At 39.1% G+C, this 25,919-nt stretch overlaps 1 long non-coding RNA gene across 1 annotated transcript; it reads left to right on the top strand.

Annotated features, from left to right (window-relative positions):
- The first annotated feature begins 1,143 nt into the window (after positions 1–1,143).
- LOC309632923 lies at positions 1,144–25,919 on the top strand. Its single transcript, XR_014247146.1, has 4 exons — positions 1,144–1,363; positions 19,175–19,765; positions 22,516–22,563; positions 25,782–25,919. It is a non-coding gene; the product is annotated as an uncharacterized lncRNA (long non-coding RNA).

The following is a 25,919-nucleotide window of genomic DNA, read 5'->3' as shown; positions in this document are numbered from 1 at the left end:
TCCTTTAGTACATTCACAATATTGTGCAACCAGTACCTATAAGTTCCAAAACATTTTCATCACCTCAAAAAACACCACATACCCACTGCACAGTCACTTCCATTCTCCCCTATTCTAACTCCTCATAACCATCCGTCTTCTGTGTCTATATGTTTACCTATGGCTATTTCATATAAATGGAATTGTAAACTACATCATCTTTTGTGTATGACTTCTTTCATTTAGCATAGCTTTTATTTTTATATATTTATTTATTTTGTTTATTTTTATTTTTGGCTACATTGGGTCTTTGTTGTTGTGCATGGGCTTTTCTCTAGTTGTGGCGAGTGGGGGCTACTCTTCGTTGCAATGCACGGGCTTCTCATTGTGGTGGCTTCTCTTGTTGTGGAGCATGGGCTCTAGGCATGCGGGCTTCAGTAGTTGTGGTGCACAGGCTTAGTTGCATCCATGGCATGTGGGATCTTCCTGCACCAGGGCTCAAACCCGTGTCCCTGCATCGGCAGGTGGATTCTTAACCACTGCACCACCAGGGAAGGCCCTAGCTACCTTTTAAATATTCACCCACATTGTAGCATTTATGAGTACTTCATTCCTTTTTGTGGCTGAATAACATTTCATTGTATGTATATATTACAATTTGTTTATCCACTTATCTGTTGATGGACATTTGGGTTGTTTCCATCTTTTGGCTATTATAAATAATACTGCTGTAAAGATCTGTGCTCAGGTTTTGGTTTGAACCCCTGTCTACAATTAGTTTGAGTCTATAGTTAGGAATGGAATTGCTGGGTTGTATGGAGTTCTGTTTTTAACTTTTCAAGGAACTGTCAAACTGTTTTTACGCAATGACTGAACCATTTTATACTGCCTACAGCAATGTACAAAGGTTCCAATTTCTGCACATCCTTACCAACACTTGTTATTTTTTTCTTTCTTTTTTTAAAAATTTTAGCCATCCTAGTGGGTGTGAAGTGGTATCTCATTGTGGTTTTGATTTTCATTTTCCTAATGACTAATGATGTTGAACAGTTTAAATGTTGGAGAAATGTCTATTCAAGTCTTTTGCCCATTTTTTAATAGAGTTGCTTTTTGTTGTTGAGTTATGAAAGTTATTTATATATTCCGGATACCAAACATTTATCAGGTATGTGATTGGCAAATATTTTCTTCTATTCTATAAGGTTATCTTTTCACCTTTTGATAATCTCATTTGGTGCACAAAAGTTTTTAATTTTGATGAAGTTCAATTTTTTCATCCTCAATAATATTAACAGCTAATTTCTCATCAGAAACCATGGAGGCCAGATGCAGTAGTATTGCAGGAAAATGGGGCATAAGAGGATGGTCATGTCTCAGGTCTCAGGTGAGTTCCTGGGATGGACTGCCAAGAAAGGGTCCCTGGCTTCACGCAGGAAACAATTCAAGAGCAAGCCATAGTAAAGTGAAAGTGAGTTTATCTAAAGTGATACACCTTCAACAGACAGAACGCAGGCCATCTAAGAAAGTGAGAGTGGCCCCGAGGTATGGGGTTGTTAGTTTTATGGGCTGGGTAATTTCATAGACTAACAAGTGGGAGGATTATTCCAACTGTTTTGGGGAAGAGGCAGGGATTTCCATGACATGGGCCACTGCCCACTTTTTGGCCTTTTATGGTCAGCCTTGGAACTGTCATGGCACCTGTGGGTGTGTCACTTAGCATGCTAATGTATTACAATGAGCATATAATGAGGCTCAAGGTCTACTGGAAGTTGAACCTTCTGCCATCTTGGACCTAATCAGTTCTAACCATGTTTTGTCGTATCCCATTCTTCTCAAGGGCTATGTCATTCTTTTAATGGTTGTGCCCTGCCTCCTTCCATCTTGTCTCAGTATGAGGATATATTCAAGTGCTGAGAGGAAAAAAAGCTTGTCAAATGAAGTATTCTATAGCCAACAAAACTATTCTTCAAAAATGAAGAAAAATTAACATATTTTGAGCTATACAAAAACAAAGAATTCATTGGTAACAGACCTACCTCACTAAAGGGGTGACATTAGCAAAAATGTCAGAGTAGATAGTTCCAGGGGCCTACCCCTCAATAGAAACACTGAAAAATCGAGTAAAAATGATAAGAATCAACTTAGTTAGAATTGTTGAAAACAGAGGTTCATAGCAACCAAGAGAAGGCTGAATCAAGAAAAGGTCAACTTTAAAATGGTAGGAAAGCATTGCAACCTTTTTACTTGTACTTGACCTACACCCTTCATCAGCTTGGCAGTGGTCTTGAGAAAAGAAGCTTTCATTCCCAGCATGGGACCCTGGTCCCTGGTTCTAGAGGGAGCAGAGAAGCCCTTATTTGCAAAGAATAGTGTTTGTCTGCTTTGACCTGTCTTGTATACTACCTGAAAGACTGATAGAAGGTGCCTGTCTGTTTCATCTAATTTGGAATTCTCTCAGGCCAAAAAATTGGCTACACAGATGGCATTCCTCAGAAACATTGTAAGGCAAATGAACAAACTTCTTCAGCCCAGGGCAAAGGATTACAGTTGAGGAAAATAATAAATATGCAAAAGCCTGGGAAGAAAAGCTAGGGAAAGACTTCCTTTGGGAAATTAGGGCTTTCAAAAGTGCCTGTGTATAGTGGGTAATTTGGAAAGACATGCATATAACCTAGGCATGACACATTCTCAGAAAAGACCTGAGAAGATTCTGAGCTTTCATCTCTGGCTGATCTCTAGGCTCAGCACAAACAGGAAGTGAAGGTGAAGGCAGAGTTGTAATTGGCCTGGCTATGCAATAAAGGAGTGCCTAAACACAGAATCAATCTGAGAAAACTGGGAGAAGTTTTTATTTTCCTTTTTTTATTCTTAGGCATTAGGGGACTTTTAGCTTCCTAGCAACTTTTCAAACCCTTATGAACATCTCATTACCCAGTTTTTCCTTTTACACTATTTGGCTGGTCTATTGTTTGCCCCCACTATTATTCACTGCCTCAGGTCACTGCAAATGTAAACAATTGCCTGTAGTTGTTCTTGACAAACACCCCCAAAGAAGGCTTTTCACACTGAGCTCTAAGGTCAAATAAAGTTAGTCCTCAAAGCAGGGTTTCCAGGGAACCACTGGTCAGATCAAGTCATGATAATTCTCTGGTAATGGAGCTTTGAAAAATCTCCAAACTTGTTCTGATCCTTCCAGTGGCTGGCAGGCTGCTGGTTTTCACTGTGATTGGGGGCTGTTAGTTTTCAAAGCTACCATGGATCTGGAGAGTGGAGGATGGAACTCGTGCAAGTTAAAACACAACAAAACAAACTTGAAAGTTTTTGCACAGCAAAGGAAAACATAAAGGGAACAAAAAGACAAGCTATGGACTGGGAGAAAATATTTGCAAATGATGAGACTGACAAGGGCTTAATTTCCAAAATACACAAACAGCTCCTACAAGTCAATAACAAAAAAACAAGCAACCCAATCAAAAACTGGGCAGAAGATCTAACTAGATATTTCTCCAAAGAAGACATACAGATGGCCAACAGGCACATGAAAAGATGCTCAACATCATTAATTATTAGAGCAATGCAAATCAAAACTACAATCACGTCACACCAGTCAGAATACCCATCATTAAAAAGTCTACCAATATAAATGCTGGAAAGGTTTTGAAGAAAAGGGAAACCTCCTACACTGCTGGTGGGAATGTAAATTGGTACAGCCACTATGTAAAACAATATGGAGGTTCCTTAAAATACTAAAAATAGAGTTACCATATGATCCAGCAATCCCATTCTTGGGCATATATACAGAGAAAACTGTAATTCAAAAAGGTGAATGCACCTCAATGTTCATACCAGTACTATTTACAGTAGCCGAGACATGGGAGCGACCTAAATGTCCATCGACAGATGAATGGATAAAGATGTGGTATGTATGTATATGTACGTGTGTGTATATATATATATATATATATATATATATATATATATATATATATGTATATATATATATATACATACATACATATACATACCTATAATGGAATATCACTCAGCCATAAAAAAGAGTGAAATAATACCATTTGCATCAACATGGATGGGCCTAGAGATGATCATACTAAGTGAAATAAGTCAGACAAGAGAAAGACAAATATCATATGCAATCACTTATATGTGTAGTCTAAAACATGATACAAATGAACTTATTTACAAAACAGAAATAGACTCACAGACATAGAAAACAAACTTATGGTTACCAAAGGTGAAAGTGGGGGGTGGGGAGGGATAAATTAGGAGTTTGGGATTAGCAGATACAAACTACTATATGTAAAATAGATAAATAACAAGGTCCTACTGTATAGCACAGGGAACTATATGCAATATCTTGTAATAAACTATAATGGAAAAGAAAAAAAATAAACTGTTGGAATGAAAAAAAGATAACAAAGTATTTTTACTGAGATTCAGTAATCTTCCTTGAATAGACAGTCCTTGGCTTTCTGCAGATCTTTGCTTAATTTCCAGAGTTCTGAGAAAACATGATTGTGACAAATTTGGGGGCCAGTTTTCTCAGTTCTTTTATAGAAAAGGGAGTTTTCTGACATTCTTACTCTGCCATTTTCATTGATATCACTCATTCTCCTGTGTCCTTTCACTATGTTCCCATCAATAATCATTTCATTACTTTCTGGCACTATGGGATGTTCCAGCTCATTTTTTACTTGAACTCCCCCAGTATGGAATCAGCCACTATTCCAAGGAGGCTTTGTTCCTATTATTAAAACACACACACACAAAATATAAATTAGCTAAAGATACCCCTGTATATTGGTCCTTCAATAGTCTTTTTCAACATAGCAGGCTGACTTTTAGCTGAAAGTCCAGCAGCACCAAACTCAAATTTTTCCATATACAATTGCCTTAAATATAGCCAAAATAAGTTTACTTTCACCTTTTAGAGACTGCCTGCTTTGCATGCCCCATGAAACTGCACCCAACATTAGCTAGCCATAGATAAGCTGAATCCTGGGATATAAAAAGCCCCAAGCTGCTGCTGCTCTTTGGAGCTCTCGGAACCAGAGACTCTCCATCTTGCTGCTAAGCAACATCGCCTAAACACCTCTCTAATTTCTCTCTCCCCCACGAGTTTCCTTGCCCTCTTCCCCTTCTGGGTGCTGGTGGTGCTGTCTCTGGAAGGTCTCCTGTTGCGAGGGACTTTCTCTCTCGGGCAACCTCTCAAAGTAATGCCCAAGTAAAGCTTGCCATGTGCTACTGCCATCCCATGGTTTTGTCTTTTCCTTGATCACCACTCCCCCCACCAAACTTCGAACTCATAACAAGTGGCACTGAATACAAAAATTTGGTTATGATCAAGGAATTGGTATGGGGTCTACCCAGTCAGTAGGACAATCAATTGGCAATTTGATCCTGAATAGTCTTAAGTGGTTGGGACTCAAAATTTGGAATGCCTCTGCAACAATTTGGTTGGAATCACTCCTGTGTACTGCTCTCTACATTTTTCACAGTCTCCTCCTCTGTCTCATTAGCCTGGCCAAGAGGTAGCACCAGTATCTGAGTGCACCCACACTATTAGAACTGACTTTTGGGGTTAGAAACACTGAGTCATCCAGAGACAGATGGTTAGCCCATCTGCCTGGGTCCCCCACTGGGCAGGCAGGGGACACTGTAAGACCTATAGGCTTGGATAGAAAAAAGGGGAGGGATGCACCCCTCTGGACTGAGGGTGGGCTCCCCTAACCCTGGCCCCATCACAGTAGAAGCTTCCCATAGTGGGTTGGTAGTTTGGAGTACTCTGAGATAAGAGAATGTCTTCATCCCTGGTGACTGCTATGGCAGGTAAAGAAACTGATAAGGCAGAGGTGGAGGCTGGATGTCAGGTGGGGAGACACCTTTGCAAGCAGCTAGCATGCCTCTTCTCTTGTGATAATCTATCATGCTGTTATGGATGTTGTCATTCTAGCCCCTCCCCAGTGCTTGGGCTGAGCTGGCTAAAGCATTACTCAAAGAAGGACCAAAGTCAAGGAAGTTTATAGCCCAGCCCTTCCCAGGACCCTGAAGGAGATGGACACCTTGCTGAGCAGATGATCCAAACCACAAGATATGTGTTAGGGCTTGCTCACCGCTGCTTCTCACCCAGGCACTGCCTGGAGAGGAGGCAAGATCCCAAAGTCCCAGGGCAGACCCAATGGAGGGGAGGACCCTGGGGAGACTGACTAGAGCCCTGGAGAGGAAGATGCAGCACAGTGTCCTCCTGATAGTGACTGGGATAATTTACCCTCTGCTTTGTTGGTAATCACCTGCAAAGTAATACAGATAGAGAAGACAAAAGGGAAGGGCCAAGGGGGGGCCCTTCCCTTGTTTGAAGGAGGAGACACATTCACTCCCTTGTCCTGAGGCCCAGTCTCTCCTTTGAAAGACCCTGCCCAGGAACCAAATGAAAAAGGGCTTCCTGGCTGTCTAGAATGTATCTGGCGGGGAGCAAGATTCACCTAACAGGGGCTGCCATAGTATGGGATGTAAAATGGTATCCCAGTAAAGGATCCCACACAATTAGTGTGGAAGGTGGGAATGACCCCCAGAGGTGGCTTTGGACCCTGGTCCATATGTATTTTGTGGGTGTGGAGTTTCATGGCTTGTAAGGCCACCTGCCCTACGTTAGGCCTCATAACAGCCTGGCAGATTGTCAATGGAAAATGTTAGCTGAGGCCAAAGATCGCCTCTGCCAGTTGGGGACATTGGAGTGGGCCTGTCAGGCAACAGATGATGTGCATCATGATGACTTGGCAAGTTGACGGAGGCTGAATTGAGTCCTGAGTCCACCCAGTTGTTTCTCAGGGGTGCCCCCTCACAAATAAAAGTCCTCTTTACTGACAATGACGGTGAATGCTGAAACAATTCAAGAGGCCGTACCAGCCCTACACTTAATAGAAGCTCTTGAGAGACAAACTCAGAGTCAAGTTCCTGTTAATTCTACAGCAATATCCTGCCCGGCCTAAAACTTACACCAACAGTGAGGCTGCCCCCATTCTAGGCCAAACAAGCCACCTACAACCATACCTAAATATGAACCCCAAGATGACAAGAGATATTGTGTTGGAACCTAAGGGACAGGGGGTGCCAGTTTGGATGGTCTCTAGAAAATCAGTAAGCAGTTACAATACTAAGGTTAAGTTACAGTTGATGACAGGCATCACCTTTGGGGTCATCCCCACCTTCTGTGCCTAACCCTGATCTCTACCAGTGGCAGGGACCTACCCCACATAGGGATCCCACCATCATGGAAGCAGTCCCCTTCTGGCAAACAACCACCTACATTAACCGTGGTTTGGGCTCAGAAATGAACAATGCTGGTGGCTCTGTTGGACACAGATGCCCAAATCTCCCTAATCCCAGGAAGCACTCTTTCCCTAAAGGGACACCTCGAGGAGGTGACAGCCTTGGGAGGAGGATTGATAATGGTTAATTACCAACTTTATTAAAATTGGCCCAGTTTTGCTAAAAAGATGTTTCTATTCTTGTTTCCTCCAAGACGCCCTATTTTTCCATTATTAGAATACACCTCCCTCATGCTGACTTAAAAAAATGCGCAACGTGAGAGTTGCGAGTTAAGTTTTATTTGGGGGAAAATGAGGACTGCAGCTCGGGAGACAGTGTTTCAGATAACTCTGAGAAACTGCTCCAAGGAGGCGAGGGGAGGAGCCAGGATAAATAGGAGTTTGGCAACAAAGGGCAGGTAGTCAGGAACATCAAAAGATTATTGTTAATTAAAGAAAACCAGATATCTCAAGTTAAGGAATTTAGCGCTTTTCTACATATGGGAAGATGCAAGAATCTGGGCTCACCGAAATCATTCCTTTGACATGCACCTCAGCTATCTGGGGCCAGTATCCTGTATTTTCACATCCTGAGTTTCCTCAGGGCTCATCGCAGGGAGTGGCTGCAGTCTGATGGCTGCTAGATGGCAGGTATTCTTTTCAGCCCTGAGTTTCCTCAGGGCTCACCGGCTCACATTGGAGGGTTGCAGTCTTTGATCACTGTGACATCCTTTGTTTATTGATATGGCAGGAAATATTCCGTTTATAAATATTCCATTCCATTTATAAATATTCCATTTATCACTCAGCAGCAGGTAACCTCAGGAAACAAGCCTAAGGCTTTTATGCTATTGGTTGGTATCATTCAGTGGGAACAAATTAATCTTCCCTACCAGTACAGGTGATAAATATGTCACAGTACTAGCTAGCTAAGGTAAGGCACTGAAGGATAAGGGGCTATCAGAGCTGACCTAGGTAAGAAGGGATATTGATTCCCACCATCTCACTTTTCAGTTACCTTGTATTTCCAGTGCTTAAAGCCACTACTGATGACTGGAGGTGAAGTATAGATTATAGAAAGTTGAACAAGGCTATTTTCTTTATTAGGGTACCTCTACCATCCTTGCCTTGATGGATGACATTCATAACAACATGGGTAAATTGTTTGGAATTATAGACTTGGGTAACATGATCTATTCAGTAAAAATTTTGCAGTCAACCACAGTTCACCTTCTCCTTTGAGGCTCAAGAATATACCTCTACCTGATTACCTATTGAGTTCTTAAATAGCCCTGCAATTACACAAGGGCTTTGCAACCAGGGCTTGGATGCCTGCCCGACACTTCCATCAGAAACTCAGCTTTGGCGTTATATGGATGACATTCTTCTCATTGGACTTGCCCAAGACTATGTCTCATAGGCCAGTACAGCCATGAGTGAACAACTCACTGACGGGATGGACAAGTATCCCCCTAAAGTACAAGGCCCCTCCTAGTCTATTAAAATATTAGGTTACATTTACAATTCAGAAGAGTGAACTATCCCCAATCCAGTAAGAGACAAGCTCCTAGCACTTTAATTTCTCACATTGCTAAAGGGATCCAACTAACATTTGGTAGGAACGTTCATTCTGGCACCAACGCATTATTTCCCCCAGTAGTCACTGTCCCCTGTCTTATCAAGTTACCTGTAAGTTTTTCACTTTTCAGTGATCAAAGCTGAAGTTCTTACTGGGGCAGAGAAAATTACCCTATGAACCAAGATTTCTGTTATGACCTGGGTAATGGTAAAAGCTCCCTGTAGAAGTGGATCTGAATCAGAAGTCTCCTTGTTAAAATGGAAATGGTATCTACAGCATTGGGCAGAACTCATACCTACTGTAGTGTTATGCTCTACGAGGAAACAACCACATATCCTGCCACTCAGGTTAACTTGATGAAACTGCAGAAATGCCTCCACCCTTTGCCCAAGGGGGGCTAAAGGGAAGATGGTCAGCACTCTTAAAACAAGAAAACCAATAGTCATTCTTTACCAGTGGAGTGAACAGTGGGTTTAAGGGAGCCACACAATGGCAGCTGCAGCCTGTCTCCCCTATTCAAATACTCCGATTTCCATATATGCAATACTCCTAGCAATGGAGTATTCCCTTGATAAAAACTTTCTTAAGGTTTGTATTTTCACAGATATGTTCCTGGTTGGTGGCTAACAGGCTAAGTACTTGATTGGGACTTTGACAAAATCAGGGCTGGAAAATACAAGGCCAAGACATTTGGGGTAAAGAGATATGAGGGAAAAATAGCTACACTGGTTCCCATTCTACCAAGCTGGGTGCACCATATCCTGGCTCATACTAAGCAAGACATGTAAGAGGCATAATACAACAACAAAGCTGACAAACTAACCAATCCACCAAAACAGGAAGGAAAGTCCCAGAATTTTGTCCCTTCTACCAGTGGGCACGTGAGAGATCAGGGAATTTGGGCATCTGGGCATCATGGAGTGACAAAAATGGATTGTTAATAGATGAGCTGACCCAAAAGAGAGGCATCTACAAAAAGCCACTGGGTATTGTACCATATGCCAGAAATTTAGATACTGGGCCTACCACATCAGAGGAAAAGTTTGCAGAGAAGGGCCACATCAGAACTTGCAAATCAATTTCATTGTGCCTCTCTCAGCAGCAGCAGGGGCCACTGAATTTGCCTTAACAATGGTAGTTACCTACACAGGCCTTCTATTGCCTTACCCATGCAAGGCATCAACCTCTGCTAATGTCACTGAGGTGTAAACAAAGCAGCTTTTACAACCTTTCGGAGTGCCACAAGCTAAAAAGTCAGATCAAGCCTCCCACTTCACCATGAAGCAAATGCAATAATGAGCATTATGAAATGACATTACAAAATAACAGTGGTAGGTATCACATAAATACATAAAGGGCTTTTAAAACAAGGGCTGTTGAGAGAACTTGGAGGACAACTGTCTCCCAAGTGGTCAAAAAAGCTACCCATTCTCCTGATTACATTAAATCCACACTCCCTGATTACATTAAATTCATGGAATCTATAGCATAACTATACCATATTTAAATTCACAGCAACTGAGGGAACCACCAACAGAGACGCTGCAGCCTCTAATGGTGTATACACCTGCATCAGAAACAACACAATGACCAGTTTTCACAGATATGGTAGCTCTAACGTTGCTGCCCACAGCAAAGGAACATCCCGCTCAGTACCTGCACCGTTCCCTTCTCCCTCATAGAAAATACAGAGCCTGACCACTTCCCCCTTGATCCTGATAAGAGCCTGATGTGGACCACTGGCTCTGGGGCCATTCTCAGCCTGAGTTTGCTCATCGTCAGCGAGAGCCAAGCAAACTACCCACACCACTTGGATAGGCTGCCCACATACTTTGTGGAACCAACATGGACCTGATCCTGACACCCAGGAGGTGTAACTAATCACCCTCAGACTGGGTACTAGCACTTGGATGACACTCAGGGGACCATCACTATCCTATAGCTGGCTGCAGACAACCTCAGGCTTTAATCTCTACTCGATTGCTGTGTCCCTTCCTTACCTGAGAAGTTCCTATCCACACCCACTCCATGTCCTTGGCATTCACATCACAGAAAGAAACACAATATGGGTTAGACTGGGGGAACCACACCATTGGCTCTTTGGGTTGGTCAATCAGCACTGAGGCTGGCACTCCTCCTCCTATCTCTACTACCGCTGGCAATAGTCCTCTGGATAAGCTAGACTCTGTGATACCACTTGTGACTTATAGGTGCCTTCTAAGCCCTATAGACCAACTTTAACTTCAAATCAGATGAAACCCACTATTATTAACTAGTGCCATTAAAAAATAGATCAATGGCCATTACCTATCGAGTCTCATCTAAAAAATGCCCAGATATAGTGTGCACTCAAATTACAACCAGGATGCTCGGGATTGGTACAATCAAATGAAAAACTCTGTAATTCAGAGACTATACCAACGAACCTTATGGGATTATGGAGATAAAAGTATACCTCCTGCTAATCCCTGAGATGATGATGAATATAAACCCTGACAACAATGTATACCCTTACAGTTATTGGCCTCTCTTTCTTTTATTTTTTTCTTTGAAAGTGATAATTGCAAGGAGTGGTAAGATCAATAGACAGGTTTTTTTCAGGTGTTTTTTTAAAAAATTATTTATTTTTGGCTGTGTTGGGTCTTCGTTTCTGTGCGAGGGCCTTCTCCAGTTGCGGCAAGCGGGGGCCACTCCTCATCGTGGTGCGCGGGCCTCTCACTATCGTGGCCTCTCTTGTTGCGGAGCACAGGCTCCAGACACGCAGGCTCAGTAGTTGTGGCTCACGGGCCCAGTTGCTCCACGGCATGTGGGATCCTCCCAGACCAGGGCTCGAACCCGTGTTCCCTGCATTAGCAGGCAGAGTCTCAACCACTGCGTCACCAGGGAAGCCCTGGCCTCTCTTTCTATTCTTTACAATGATCTCTCTCCTTCGCCAGTATGAGCCTCATTTATTGAGGTGGAAAGAAATTGCGCTAACCAAGTGGCCATGGGCACGTTACCATGGACCTCTTCCCTGGATACTGATCAATATATTCAAGGAAGGCAATGTGTACAATATAATGTTACCTAAGCTAAGGCATGTCTAGGAAATTAGAAACTGGCTTGAGAATGCTCCATAACCTAACCTCCTCACATACCAACTGCAAATTTTATGTACCACTCAGTAGGGGTGGGCTCTACAATAATTGCAATACTGGCTGCCCACAGTGAATAATCATATCTCTTGGGTATTATAGCAGACAATTCTCATGAAAAGCATATTTGATCATATTGATAGAGAAATCTAACTGCTCTCTGCATGGGAGTTTCTCTACCCAACTATTTTCTATCCAACTACTTGCTTCAGCTATTACAGAATTTTCTAGACCTATCAAAACCACCATTAATAAGTACTTGGGAAATATTTGAGGGTAATTTCTGCCCAATGTTATTGTTCTGGGACCTTATTTTAGAAACCTACATAAAGGCATCCAATCAGAAGAGAAGAAGTAAAACTGTCTCTATTTGCAGATGACATGATATTATATTTAGAAAACCTTAAAGACTCCACCAAAACACTGTTAGAATAAACAAATTCAATAAAGTTGCAGGATACAAAATCATTATACAAAAATCATTGCATTTCCATACACTAATAATTAGCTATCAGAAAGAGAAATTAAGCGCTTCCCTGGTGGCGCAGTGGTTGAGAATCTGCCTGCCAATGCAGGGGACACGGGTTCAAGCCCTGGTCTGGGAAGATCCCATATGCCGTGGAGCAACTAGGCCCGTGAGCCACAACTACTGAGCCTGTGCGTCTGGAGCTTGTGCTCCGCAACAGGAGAGGCCGCGACAGTGAGAGGCCCGCGCACCACGATGAAGAGTGGCCCCCGCTCACTGCAACTAGAGAAAGTCTTCGCACAGAAACGAAGACTCAACACAGCCAAAAATAAATAAATAAATAAATAAATAAATAAATAAATAAATTTTAAAAAAAAAGAAAGAGAAATTAAGAAAACAATCCCATTTACAATTGCATCAAAAAGAATAAAATACCTAGGAATAAATTTATCCAAGAAGATGAAAGATCTGTACACTGAAAACTATAAGAAATTGATGAAAGACATTAAAGAAGACACAAATAAATGGGAGTGTATATCATACTCATGGATTGGAAGAATTAATATTGTTAAAATGTCCCTACTACCCAAAGAAATCTATAGATTCAGTGCAACACAATCAAAATCCAATGGTTTATTTTTTCACAGAAATAGAACAAACAATCCTAAAATTTATATGAAACCAAAAAGACTCTGAGTATCCAAAGCAATCTTGAGAAAAGAACAAAGGTAGAGGCTTTTCTGATTTCAAACTATAGTACAAAGCTCTAATAATCAAGACTGTATGATACTGGCAAAAAAATAGACACATGCACCAACTGAACAGAATAGAGAGCCTAGAAATAAACCCACACGTATATTGTCAGTTAACTGATGATAGAGGAATCAAGAATATACAATGGGATAATATAGTCTCTTCAGTAATGGTGTCAGGAAAACTGGACAGCCACAGGCAAAAGAATGAAGCTCGACCACACTATCTTACACCATACACAAAAATTAACTCAAAATGGATTAAAGACTTGACTATCAGACCTGAAACCATAAAAATCCTAGAAAAAAGCGTAGATGGGAGGTAACTTCCTTCACATAGCTCTTAGCAATGTTTTTGTGGATCTGAGTACAAAGGCAAGGGAACTAAAAGTAAAAATAAACAAATGGGACTACATCAAACTAAAAAGCTTCTGCACAGTAAAGGAAACCATCAACAAAATCAAAAGGCAACCTAAAAGATGGGAGAAAATACTTGCAAATCATATCTAAAAAGGGATTAATATTCAAAATACATAAAGAATACATATAACACTATGAAGTAATATGAAACAAGAACAAAATAAAAAATAATCTGATTTTTAAAATGGGCAGAGGACCTGAATACAGTTTTCCAAAGATTACATACAACTGTCCAACAGATATATGAAAAGGTGCTCAACATCATTAATCATCAGGAGAATGCAAATAAAAACCACAAAGAGATAGCACCTGACACCTGTTAGAATGGCTCTTCTCAAAAAGACAAGAAATAACAAATGTTGGTGAGGATGTGAAGAAAAAGGAAAACTTGTATACTGTTGATGGAAATGTAAATTGGTACAGCCTCTGTGGAAAAAAAGTATGAAGGTTCCTCAAAAAATTAAAAATAGAACTACCATATGATCCAGCAATCTCACTTCAGGGTATTTATCTGAAGGAAATGAAATCACTATATCAAAGAGATACCTGCATCCCCACGTTCATTGCAGCATTATTCACAATAGCCAGGACATGAAAACAACCTAAGTGTCTATTCATGGATGAATGGATAAAGAAAATGTGATATATATGTATATGTATGTATATGTGTGTATATATATATATATATACACACACATACATACATACACACATACATACATATATATGAAGTATAATATAATATAAATATATGTATAATGGAATATTATTCAGCCATAAAAAAGAAGGAAATTCTGCTATTTGCGACAACATGGATGGACCTCAAGGGCATTATGCTAAATGAAATAAGTCAGAGAAAGACAAATGCTATATAATCTCAATTATATGTGGAATCTAAAACAAAATCAAAAACCAAAAAAACCCCAGAACTCATAGATAACAGGAAACAGATTCGTGGTTGCCTGAGGTGGGGGGTTGGGGTGGGAGTGGGGGAATTGGGTGAAGGTGGTCAAAAAGTACAAACTGGAAAGTTATAAGATAAATAAGCCCTAGAAATGTAATTTACTGCATGATGACTTAGCTAACAATATTGTATATTTGAAAGTTGTAAAGACAGTAGATCTTAGAAGTTCTCATCACAAGAAAAAGAATTGTAAACTATGTGTGGTGATGGATGTTAACTAAACTTATTGCGGTTATCATTTTGTAATATATACATATATCAAATCATTATGCTGTACACCTAAAGTGAATACAATATTATATGTCAATTATATCTCAATTTTTAAAAAACCTAAAAATCCCACCTTACAGAATATAGAAACAATAATGAAAAGACAAGTAGCAAAGCTAACCTGGGAGGAAATTTATTGGTGTAGTCACAACACCACCTCCCAAGGGGCCACTATGAAAGCTGTTCTAACGTCTGCCCTAGGAAGGTTTGGATACCATGGAGCAGAGGGTCCCACAGTGAAACACAGCAAACTTGTAATAAATAGGGATAGAATTGGGACAAATGTATAATACAATTGATGTCTGCTTTTAGAAATAATTTGGCCCACTTGGGAGGATCCCACATGTGAGTGCCCCATGGTTCAGGAACTAATTTGGTGCATGTCTAAATTAACTTTTTATCAGACTGCTGAGAGTATCTGTGAAACCTATCCCATGTCCATGGGCACACACTGATGCTACTTATTATGGCAGTCAGCAGGAAACTCAATCACTAATGCTCACCAATCTGAACGAGAAGGAATATACAATTGCCCACCAAACCAAATCTGCATACAGCCTTAGCCACGGCAATACATATGTATGCAGATCTAACTGCATGCTGGGTTAGATTCCTACAACCTGATTTTAGTACACAGCATAACGGCCAAACTCTCCTATAAACCTCACCCATCAAGATGAGCCTCTTCCCTTCACCATTAACATCCAACAACAGCATCAACATCCAACGAATTTATGTGAGGCTTGCCACATAAATGTGTAGACAGTGGTGGGCTAAGCACATAACCCATTAGTTGACCCAGGTGCTGAGTGTGAGGTAGAGAACATTCAAGTCTGTTCGACCATGACATTGTATGCTCCTATTCACACCACTTGGAATTGCACTAAGCTGTGCAAATATACCTTTCCTACAAACACAGAGCATATAGGCAGCAGAGGGAGGCTGGAGGACCTGAAAGAGAATCAAATAGTCTCCCCTATCACAAGCTTCCTCCCACCCAACACTGCAAAGTTTTCCCTGCACTTGAATTTGGCTGAAAATTCCAGTAGATTTTTACTCAGCAGCAGAACATCCCAAGTCCTTGTTTTCACAAGCCACACTAGCCACAGCTCTCCAATGACACAAACGAGCTCTGCTAATAGTCCCCCTGGCACTAATCACTCTAGGTTCACTAACTCTGGAAATAGAACAGCATATGTGTGGGACACTTCACAAAGAAACACAGATAGCCATGTCCAAGGAATTATCCACGGAAATGAAACAAATGGCCCAGGGATTAGAACTCTTGGCTGAATCTCAGTGTACTTTAGGGACCATGGCATTAGACAACTGCATAGCCCTAGATTATTTATTAGCTGTTAAAATGGGAGTGTGTTTGTGTCTGTGCACTTCCTCACATATCTTGCTGCATGTGAGTCATAACACTTACCACGTTTTAAAGATAGCCAGGGACATGTATCAAAGGAGTCATAATGTCACTCTATTAACTAAATTGATTGAACAAGTCAAAATCTTCTCCTTTTCTGATCTATTCTCCTGACTTCCGCCCACTAAGTGGGTCAACTGGCTGAAAATGGGCTTTGAAATGGGCTTTATGCCCTTGTAGGATTTGGGGCATTTAGAATGCTTTATTGCTGGCTGCAGACTCAGACATTACAAAGTTATACACAACTTAGATTATAAAACAACATGGAGCCAGGGGATATATTATTGTATAAATGAGCCAAAGATGTCCCTGTATATTGGTCCCTATGCTGTTTACTTTTTTTTTCTTTCTTTTTATTTATGTATTTATTTATTAATATTTTCTTTTTATCTATTTATTTATTTGGCTGCGTTGGGTCTTGAGTTGTTGCTGTGCGTGGGCTTTCTCTAGTTGCGGTGAGCGGGAGGCTACTCTTCGTTGCAGAGCACAGGCTCTAGGTGCTCAGGCTTCAGTAGTTGGGGCTCTTGGGCTCAGTAGTTGTGGCTCACAGGCTTAGTTGCTCCGCGGCATGTGGGATCTTCCCGGACCAGAGCTCGAAACCGTGTCCCCTGCATTGGCAGGCGGATTCTTAACCACTGTGCCACCAGGGAAGTCCCATGCTGTTTACTTCTTAACAGCAGGCTGAGACCTCTAGCTCAAAGAGTGATGGTATCAAACTCAAATTTTTACAAATTGAATTCCTTTTTTTTTTTGGCCGCGCCACCATGCATCTTGCGGTATCTTAGTTTCCCTACCAGGGATCTAACCTGGGCCCTCAGCAGTGAAAGTGCTGAGTCCTAACCAGGGAATGCCCCCAATTGCTTTAAATATAGTCCAAATAAGCTCATTCTTAGCTACTTATAGCCTGTCTTCTTCATAAAACCTGTGAAACTATACCCAACATGTGCTAGCCATAGATAAGACTAGTCTTGGGGCTGTAAAAGACCCCAAACTGCTGCTGTTCTTCAGAGCTCTTTGATCCAGAAACTCCCTGTTATGAGCTCAGTCGTGTCCCCCCAGATTTATATGTTGAAGTCCTAACCCTCAGCACCTCAGAATGTAACTATATTTGGAGATATGGTCTTCAGTGAGGTTATTAAAGTAAAATGAGCTCATTAGGGTAGACCTAATCCAATCTGACTGGTATCCTTACAAGAAGAGGAGATAAGGACACAAACACAGACCTGCACAGAGGAAAGCCCATGCGAGGACACAGGGAGATGTCCATCTGCAAGCCAAGGAGAGAGGCCTCAGGAGAAACCAGCCTGCTGACACACCTGAACCTCCCACTCTCTAAAACTGAGAGAATGAACGTCTGTTGTTCGAGCCACCCGGCCTGTAGTGTTTTGCCACAGTAGCCCAAGCAAACGAGTACACGCCCATCTTGCTGCTGAGCAACATCACCTAGACACTTAAGCCCCCCCTCCAGTTCCCCTCTCACGCAGGAGTTCCTTTGCCCTGTTTCTCTTCTGGGTGGGGGTCCCATGCCACAGCCTCCAGCAGGCCTCCTGCTGTGAGGGACGTCCCTTCTCATGCAACCCATCAAGCACTGCCGCCCAGATAAAGCTCATTGTGTGCTACTGCTATCCTGTGGTCATGTCTTTTATCAGCCTCTAAATCTTTGAGTTTATCTCTATCTCTCTCTATCTCTATCTCTGTATCAGCTTTTTTGGATACACGTGTATACATTTCTACTGCAGGTGGTTTAAATCTAGCTAAGCAGATCATTATACCTGAGATCCAAGAGTAATGACTCACTCTATGAGTGTTGAGATCGTCCATAAAGTCATTTCTCAGCCCAGAAGCTCCACTTGTTGCCTATTCCCAGTAATAGTAACCACAGCAATTGCATGTAATGAATGCTTACAATATATTAGATATTGTGCTAACAGATTTATATGTGATATCACAAGAAGACATCACAACAGTCTTCTGAGTCAAGTACTATTATTTCCACTGTACAATTAAAAAATCTAAGCAACTTAAGGTATACATGAAGGTATACAAATATTAGCTACCTTGCCTAGTATTAAACAGCAATATCTGGCAGAATCCATGTCTGTTTGACTGCAGAGCCTAAACAAGTAATAAAGACATGGAACTTAATCCAAGGACTTTCAAGAAGTGAGTCGCATTTGGTCTGCAGTCACCCAGCAAATATATCATGAGAGACTGCTAAGAATATATATTTGAATAGCATGTATCTTTAAACATGAGATTGGTAGATTAGTCATGGCTAAACAGGAATATATATCCAAACCCATGAGTCACCTTGACATGCGTTCTGATTGCTGGATCCTTTCTTTGTCCTGTAAGCACATTTCAAAGTAGAACTATGGAGTTTTAGTTTCAAAGAATTTAAAGCTGGAAAGGGCCTTAGACATGATCTAGTCCAGTTCTCACATTATAGCTTTGCACAAACCAAGGCCTAGGAATGGAAATAGACTTGTCTAGTGACCCAGGATGTTAGTAGAAGAGCTAGACATAGAATCTGAGCTCCATTATATAGTAATAAAAATAATAATTATAACAAAATTAATTATAATACTAGCTATTACCATTTGGGGGTACCTGCAATATGCCCTGTACGTATACTGTCTTATTTAATCCTTAAAGCAGTCTTTTGATATAGGTATTTTTATCTCTATCTTGATTAAAAGAAAAGAGTTTCTAAATCCAGGATCACATAGGTAATACATGATAAAACCTAGATCTGAATCAAGGTCCCTTATAGAATCAAGATTCTAAGGTTTTCCTACTATAACATTATTTTCAAACTAACTTTTGCCTCAAATGTTATTCATGCTATGAAAACTATAGGAAAATAATTGAAAATGACATCAATGAGAAAAGAACAGGATTAAGACAAATATGTATATTCCACCATCAATATCAGAAAGAGTTCTACAATGGCTAAGCTTTATTCTGATCTCAAGGAAAGTTTGAATGGAAATAATGTATGCACTGCATATTACCACTTCAAGTTGTAAAGATACGGAATCATCTGGAAATAACGACGACTTAGTGTCTCTTTTGTAGGAGATACCTGTTGATTCTCTTCTAGACATTCCATTTTTATCTTCAATTCTATAGTCTTTTTTCTTTTTTGACTTGTCCCAGTGGTTTTTAAATAATGCTTTCTTGGGTCACACAGAGATAACAGAAGGAGACACAGATGTGTTTTGTATTGAAACTTTTCCAGGAGCTCCTCATCTACAGTGGCACTGGTCACCAGAAGGACATTTGAGGAAAATAGCCAGTTGTCTTCTGAAGCTTTCCCCAAAATTTCCTCAAGGCTGCTTTCTCTTTATCGATCTCCCTGAACCGGATATTTAAAGCCTTCTGGAGTTTTTGAATGTGGAGCTTGGTCCTCTTCTCCTCTCCAAGGTTGTACACAAGGGCCTTCCACAGGTATACAGGATCTCCTGTTTTTATGGTGCTCTTCTTCATTGTGTAACTCATTCCACCCATGTTCAAACTCTGGCAGAGGGGGTTCAAGCCAGGAGAGTGGGACTGCCTGTAAATGTCTCAGTAAAATGATTCTCCTGTGGTTTGGAATATTAGAACCATGGCACCATGGGAGCAGAGACTCACAGAATCTTGGAGCTGAATGGCATCAGAGATCCACTTAGCTCAAACCCTTATATTTATTGATAAGAAGAAGTTTTTAAGCTTGCATGTATTCTTAGTTTAGAAATAGGAATGAATATTTCAATAGACCAGAATGGCATCAGGATGACTGCTGCCATTCTGTGCTTACACTTATGTCTAATGGTAAGTGACTTTAGGTGCTCAAAATCAGGACCACAATGTTTATGGACAAAGAAAAAGAGAAAGTAGATTCAATAGTTCAGTTTAGTTTTTGAAGCTATTTGTCATTTCTTTACATATCCAGTTGAAGTTGCCAAATAATTGAGATTTTGTCATTTGTCTAGGTATTAGATTAGACTTAAGGATAAGAACTTCCTCATGAAGTGTCTACTTTTCATACAAGAGAGGACAGGAAACAAGAAAATATACACGTGTGCCAAAAAAACCCCACAGAAAATATAAACTAAAAACTAATGAGATGACGGAGATGGGAAGGGGCAAGTGGAAAGGATGGGGAAATGGGAATAGAGGAATAGGAATAGGAAGAGGGACACTGCTTTGAGTATAATGTTTAACTGTTCTTACAGTTAGAAATATGTTAATTTTTATGTGTTCAAAAATAATTAAAATAAAAAAGGATTAGGGTGTGGTACCCCACACTTTTTAATGTGTATTCTAGGATTGAGTAAGGAGTGAATATATTATGGATAATGAGACCCACGTTCTCTCTGTTGGAGAAAGAAACTACAAATAAAAGAAGAAGGCTATAATGTACTCTGTGGTGCTGGATTAGAATTAGAGATAGCAGTATGAAATTATGGCTCTATCAATCAGTGTGAATTTATGGTTCTATGAATCAGGTGAATCCATGGTTCTGTGAATCAGTATGCATTCATGATTTGATGAATCAGATGAATCCATGGTTCTAAGAATCAGTATGAATTCATATGAAGAATGGCTCACTAGAAACTCTGGTCTCCAAACATGCCTTAGAGACTTGGGACTTTGTGACTCTCCCCAACGTGACTTGAGCCCCATTTACTCCTAGCCTCAAAATTCTGGAATTCGTAGATAACAGGTTTAATGTCCCCCTCTTTCGGTTTTAGCTATTATTTTCACCTAAGCCTCGATTATGTTATTTTATTCCTTTTAACCTCATTATGAGCAACACATATATAGTTCTTCCAGACCACTTTAGTCGGGAGCAGAGAACCTGAACAATGTGGAATGTTCCTAAGTAGCACATTTTTTTCCTAACAGGAGAATTTTACTAATTTTCTTTTTTAAATTGAGTTATAATTGGCTATTACATTATATTAGTTTCAGATGTACAACATAATGATTCCATATTTGTATATATTGTGAAATGATAACCACAATAAGTCTAGTTAATATCCATCCCCATACACAGTTACAATACTTTTTTCTTGTGATGAGGACTTTTAAGATCTACTCTCTTATCAACTTTCAAATATTCAATATAGTATTATTAACTATAGTCACCATGCTGTACATTACATCCCCATGATTTATTTATTTAATAACTGGAAGTTTGTACCTTCTGACCCCCTTCATCAATTTCACCCACCCAAAACCTCTGCCTCTGCCAACCATCAATCTGCTCTCTGTATTTATGAGCTCAGTTTTGTTGTTGTTGTTTTTTATGTCATTTTGTCCTGTTTTTAGATTCCACATATAAGTGACATTATATAGTATTTGTCTTTCTCTGACTTATTTCACTTAGCATAATGCCTTTAAGGTCCATCTAGTTGTCTCAAATGGCAGGATTTCCTTCATTTTTATGGCTGAATAATATTTCATTGTATATACATACCACATTTTCTTTATCCATCCATCTATTGATGGACACTTGTTTCCATGTCCTGGCAATTGTGAATAATGCTGCAATGAACATAGGGGTGCAGATATCTCTTTGAGATAGTGATTTAATTTTCTTTCAATAAATACCCTGAAGTAGGATTGCTGAATCATATGGTAGTTCTATTTTTAATTTTTTGAGGAACCTCCATATTGTTTTCTACAGTGGTTATACCAATTTACGTTCCCACCAACAGTGCATAAGGGTTCCCTTTTCTCCACATCCTTGCCAACACTTGTTACTTTAATTTTTTAATTAAAAAATTTTAAATTGAAGTATAATTGACTTACAACACTATGTTAGTTCCAGATGCACAACACAGTGATTCAATATTTCTATACATTACAAAATGATTACCAGGATAAATCTAGCTACTGTTTGTCACCATACAAAGATATTACAACATACTAACTATATTCCCCATGCTGTATGTTTCATCACCATGACTCATTTATTTCATAACTGAAAGTTTGTACCTCTTAATCTCCCTCACCTATTTCACTCAACCCCCCCACCACATCCCCTTCTGGCAACCACCTGTTTGTTCTCTGTATCTATAACTCTGTTTCTGTCTTCTGTTTGTTCATTTGTTTTATTTTTTAGATTCCACATATAAGTGTAATCATACAGTATGTCTTCCTCTGTCTGACTTATTTCACTTATTTTCACTTATTTCACCTATACCCTCTAGGTCCATCTATGTTGTCACAAATGGCAAGATTTCATTCTTTTTTTAATGGTGAGTAACATTCCATTGTGTATATATAACACATCTTCTTTATCTATTCATCTGTTGATGGACACTTTGGTTGTTCCCATATCTTGGCTATTATAAATAATGCAGCAATGAACATAGGGTGCGTATGTCTTTTTGAATTAATGTTTGTTTTCTTCAGAAAAATACCCAGAAGTGGAACTGCTGTATCATATGATAGTTCTATATTTAATTATTTTGAGGAACCTCCATACTGTTTTCCATAATTGTTGTACCAATTTACATTCCCACCAACAGTGCACAAAGGTTTCCTTTTCTCCACATTCTTCATAATAGCCATTCTTTTTTTTTTTTCCATAATAGCCATTCTAGTAGGTATGAGGTGATACCCTGTGGGCTTTTTTTTTTTTTTTTTTTGTATCTCCCTACTAATTAATGATACTAAGTACCTTTCATGTATCTGTTGGCTACTTGTATGCCTTCTTTGGAAAACTGTCAAAATGGAAAACTGTCTATTCAGGTATCTGCACATTTTTTAATCAGATTACTTCTTTTTTTGCTAGTTGTATGAGTTCCTTATATATTTTGGATATTAACTCCTTATCAGATAGATGGTTTGCAAATATTTTCTCCCATTGTGTAGGCTGCCTTTGCATTTTGTTGATTGTTTATTTGGCTGTGCAAAAGCTTTTTAGTTTGATGTAGTCCCACTTATTTATTTTTGTTTTTGTTGCCTTTGCTTTTGGTGTCAAATCCAAAAAATCATCGCCAAGACCAATGTCAAGGAGCTTACTGCCTATGTTTTTTCCTAGGAGTTGTTATGGTTTCAGGTCTTACTTCAAGTCTTTAATCCATTTTGAGTTAAACTTATGTATGGTGTAAGATAGCGGTCCAGTTTCATTTTTTGTTTTTTTTTTTGCATGAGGCTGTTCAGTTATCCAACACCATTTATTGAAGAGACTGTCCTTTCCCCATTGTATATGCTTATCTCCTTTGTCATAAATTAATTGACTACATATGGGTGGGTTTATTTCTGGGCTCTCTATTTTGTTCCATTGGTATAGGTATCTGTGTTGATGCCAGTACCATACTGTTTTGGTTACTATAGGTTTGTGATAAAGTTTGAAATCAGGACGGGTGAGTCCTCCAACTTTGTTCTTCTTCCTCAGGACTGCTTTGGCTATTCAGGGCCTTTTGTGGTTCCAAACAAATTTTAGGATTATTTTTTCTAATTATGTGAAAAATGCCATTGGAATTTTGAGAGGGCTGGCACTGAATCTATAAATGGCTTTGGGTAGCACAGAAATTTTAACAGTTTTATTCTTCCTTCCCATGAAAATAGGATCTCTTCACATTTATTTTGTGTCATCTTCAATTTCCTTTATCAATGTCATGTAATTTTCACTGCACAGAACTTTCACCCCCTTGGTAAATTTTGCCAAATTATTTCATTGTTTTTGATATTGTTGTAAAGAGGATTGTTTTCTTTGTAGCTTTTTCAGATATTTGGTTGCTTGTGTATAGAAACAGAGCTAATTTTTGTATGTTGATTTTGTATCCTGCAACTTTGTTTATTAGTTCTAACAAGCTTATTTGGTGGAGTCTTTAGGATTTTTCTATATACAAGATCATATCATGTACAAACAGAGACAATCTTACTTCTTCCTGTCCAATTTGGATGTCTTTTATTTCTTTTTCATGCTTAATTGCTCTGGTGAGGACTTCTAGTACTATGTTAAATAGGAATGATGAGAGTGGATGTCCTTGTCTTGTTCCCAATCTTAGAGGAAGAGCTTTTAAACTTTCACCATTGAGGATGATGTTAGCTGTGAGCTTTTCATATATGATTTTTATTACTTCTATACTCAATCTGTGAAGAGTATTTTTTTTTAATCATGAAAAGATGTTGAATTTTCTCAAATGCTTTGTCTGTATCTATTGATATGGTCATTGACTTTATCTTTCATTCTAGTAAGGTGATGTATTACATTTATTCATTTGCATATGTTGAACCATCCTTGCATCCCAGGCATACATAAATCACACTTGATCATAGGGCATGATCCTTTTAATGTATTGTTGAATTTGATTTGCTATTTTATTTTGAGAATTTTTGTATCTATATTCATCAGGGAAATTGTCCTGTAGTTTTCTTTTCTTGTAGTATCTATGACTAGCTTTGGTATCAGGGTTATGGTGGGCTTGTAAAATGAGTTTGGGTTGTTCCCTCCACTTTAATTTTTTTGTAAGAGTTTGAGAAGTATTGGCATTAATTCTTTAAATTATTGGCAGAATTCACCAGGGGAATCTGGGCTTTTCTTTTGGAGAGGTTTTGGATTACTGATTTAATCTCCCTACTTGTTAATTGGTCTGTTCAGATTTTCTAAGTCTTCGTCATTCATTCAAGATGCCTTCATCTTGGTTGGTTGTATGTTTCTAGGAATTTATTTCTTCTAGGTTATACAAAACACTGGCATATAATTATCCATAGTAATCTCTTTTGATCCTTTGATTTTCTGTGATATCTGTTCTGTGTTATCTGATTTTCTGTTTTATTGTGTTATAATGTCTCCTCTTTCGTTTCTAACTATTTGAGTCTTTTTCGTTTTCTTAGTCTAGCTAAAAGTTTGTCAATTTTATTTTTTTAAAAACATTTCTTAGTTTTACTGATCTTCCTATTGTTTTACTGGTCTATATGCCATTTATTTCTGCTCTGAACCTTGTTATGCTTGTTCTTCTTTTTGTAATTCCTTGAGCTGTAAAGTTGACATTTTTTTGTTTGAGAAGCAAGTATATTTCCTGCTGTTGGATGGAATGTTCTATATATGTCTATTAAGTCCATTTGGTCTAAAGTATAGACCATCAAATAAAGTATATTTCCTTACTGATTCTCTGTCTGGACAATCTATCCTTTGTTGAAAGTGGTGTATTGACACACTCTACTATAATTATATTGTCTATTTCTCCCTTCTGATCTGTATTATTTGCTTAATATATTTAAGTTGGGCGCATATATATTTGTGATTGTTATATCCTCTTGGTGAGTTGGCCTCTATCTTTATACAATGACCTTCTTTTTCTCTTGTTACAGCTTTTTTTCTTATTGAAGTATAGTTGATTTACAATAATGATTTACAACATTGTGTTAGTTTCAGGTGTACAGCAAAGTAATTTGGATATATATATATATATATATATATATATATATATATATTCTTTTATTTTATTATTTTCCATTATAGATTACTACAAGATATTGAATATAGTTCCCTGTGCTATACAGTAAGTCCTTGTTGTTTCTTGTTACAGCTTTTAAACTTTTCTTTGTCTCATGTTACAGTCTATTTTGTCTAATATAAGTATAGCTATCCTGCTTTCTT

This window comes from Balaenoptera borealis, assembly GCF_965194805.1.
Source record: "Balaenoptera borealis genome assembly, chromosome: 8".
Taxonomy (NCBI): domain Eukaryota; kingdom Metazoa; phylum Chordata; class Mammalia; order Artiodactyla; family Balaenopteridae; genus Balaenoptera; species Balaenoptera borealis.
This window is presented reverse-complemented; position numbering and strand designations above follow the sequence as displayed.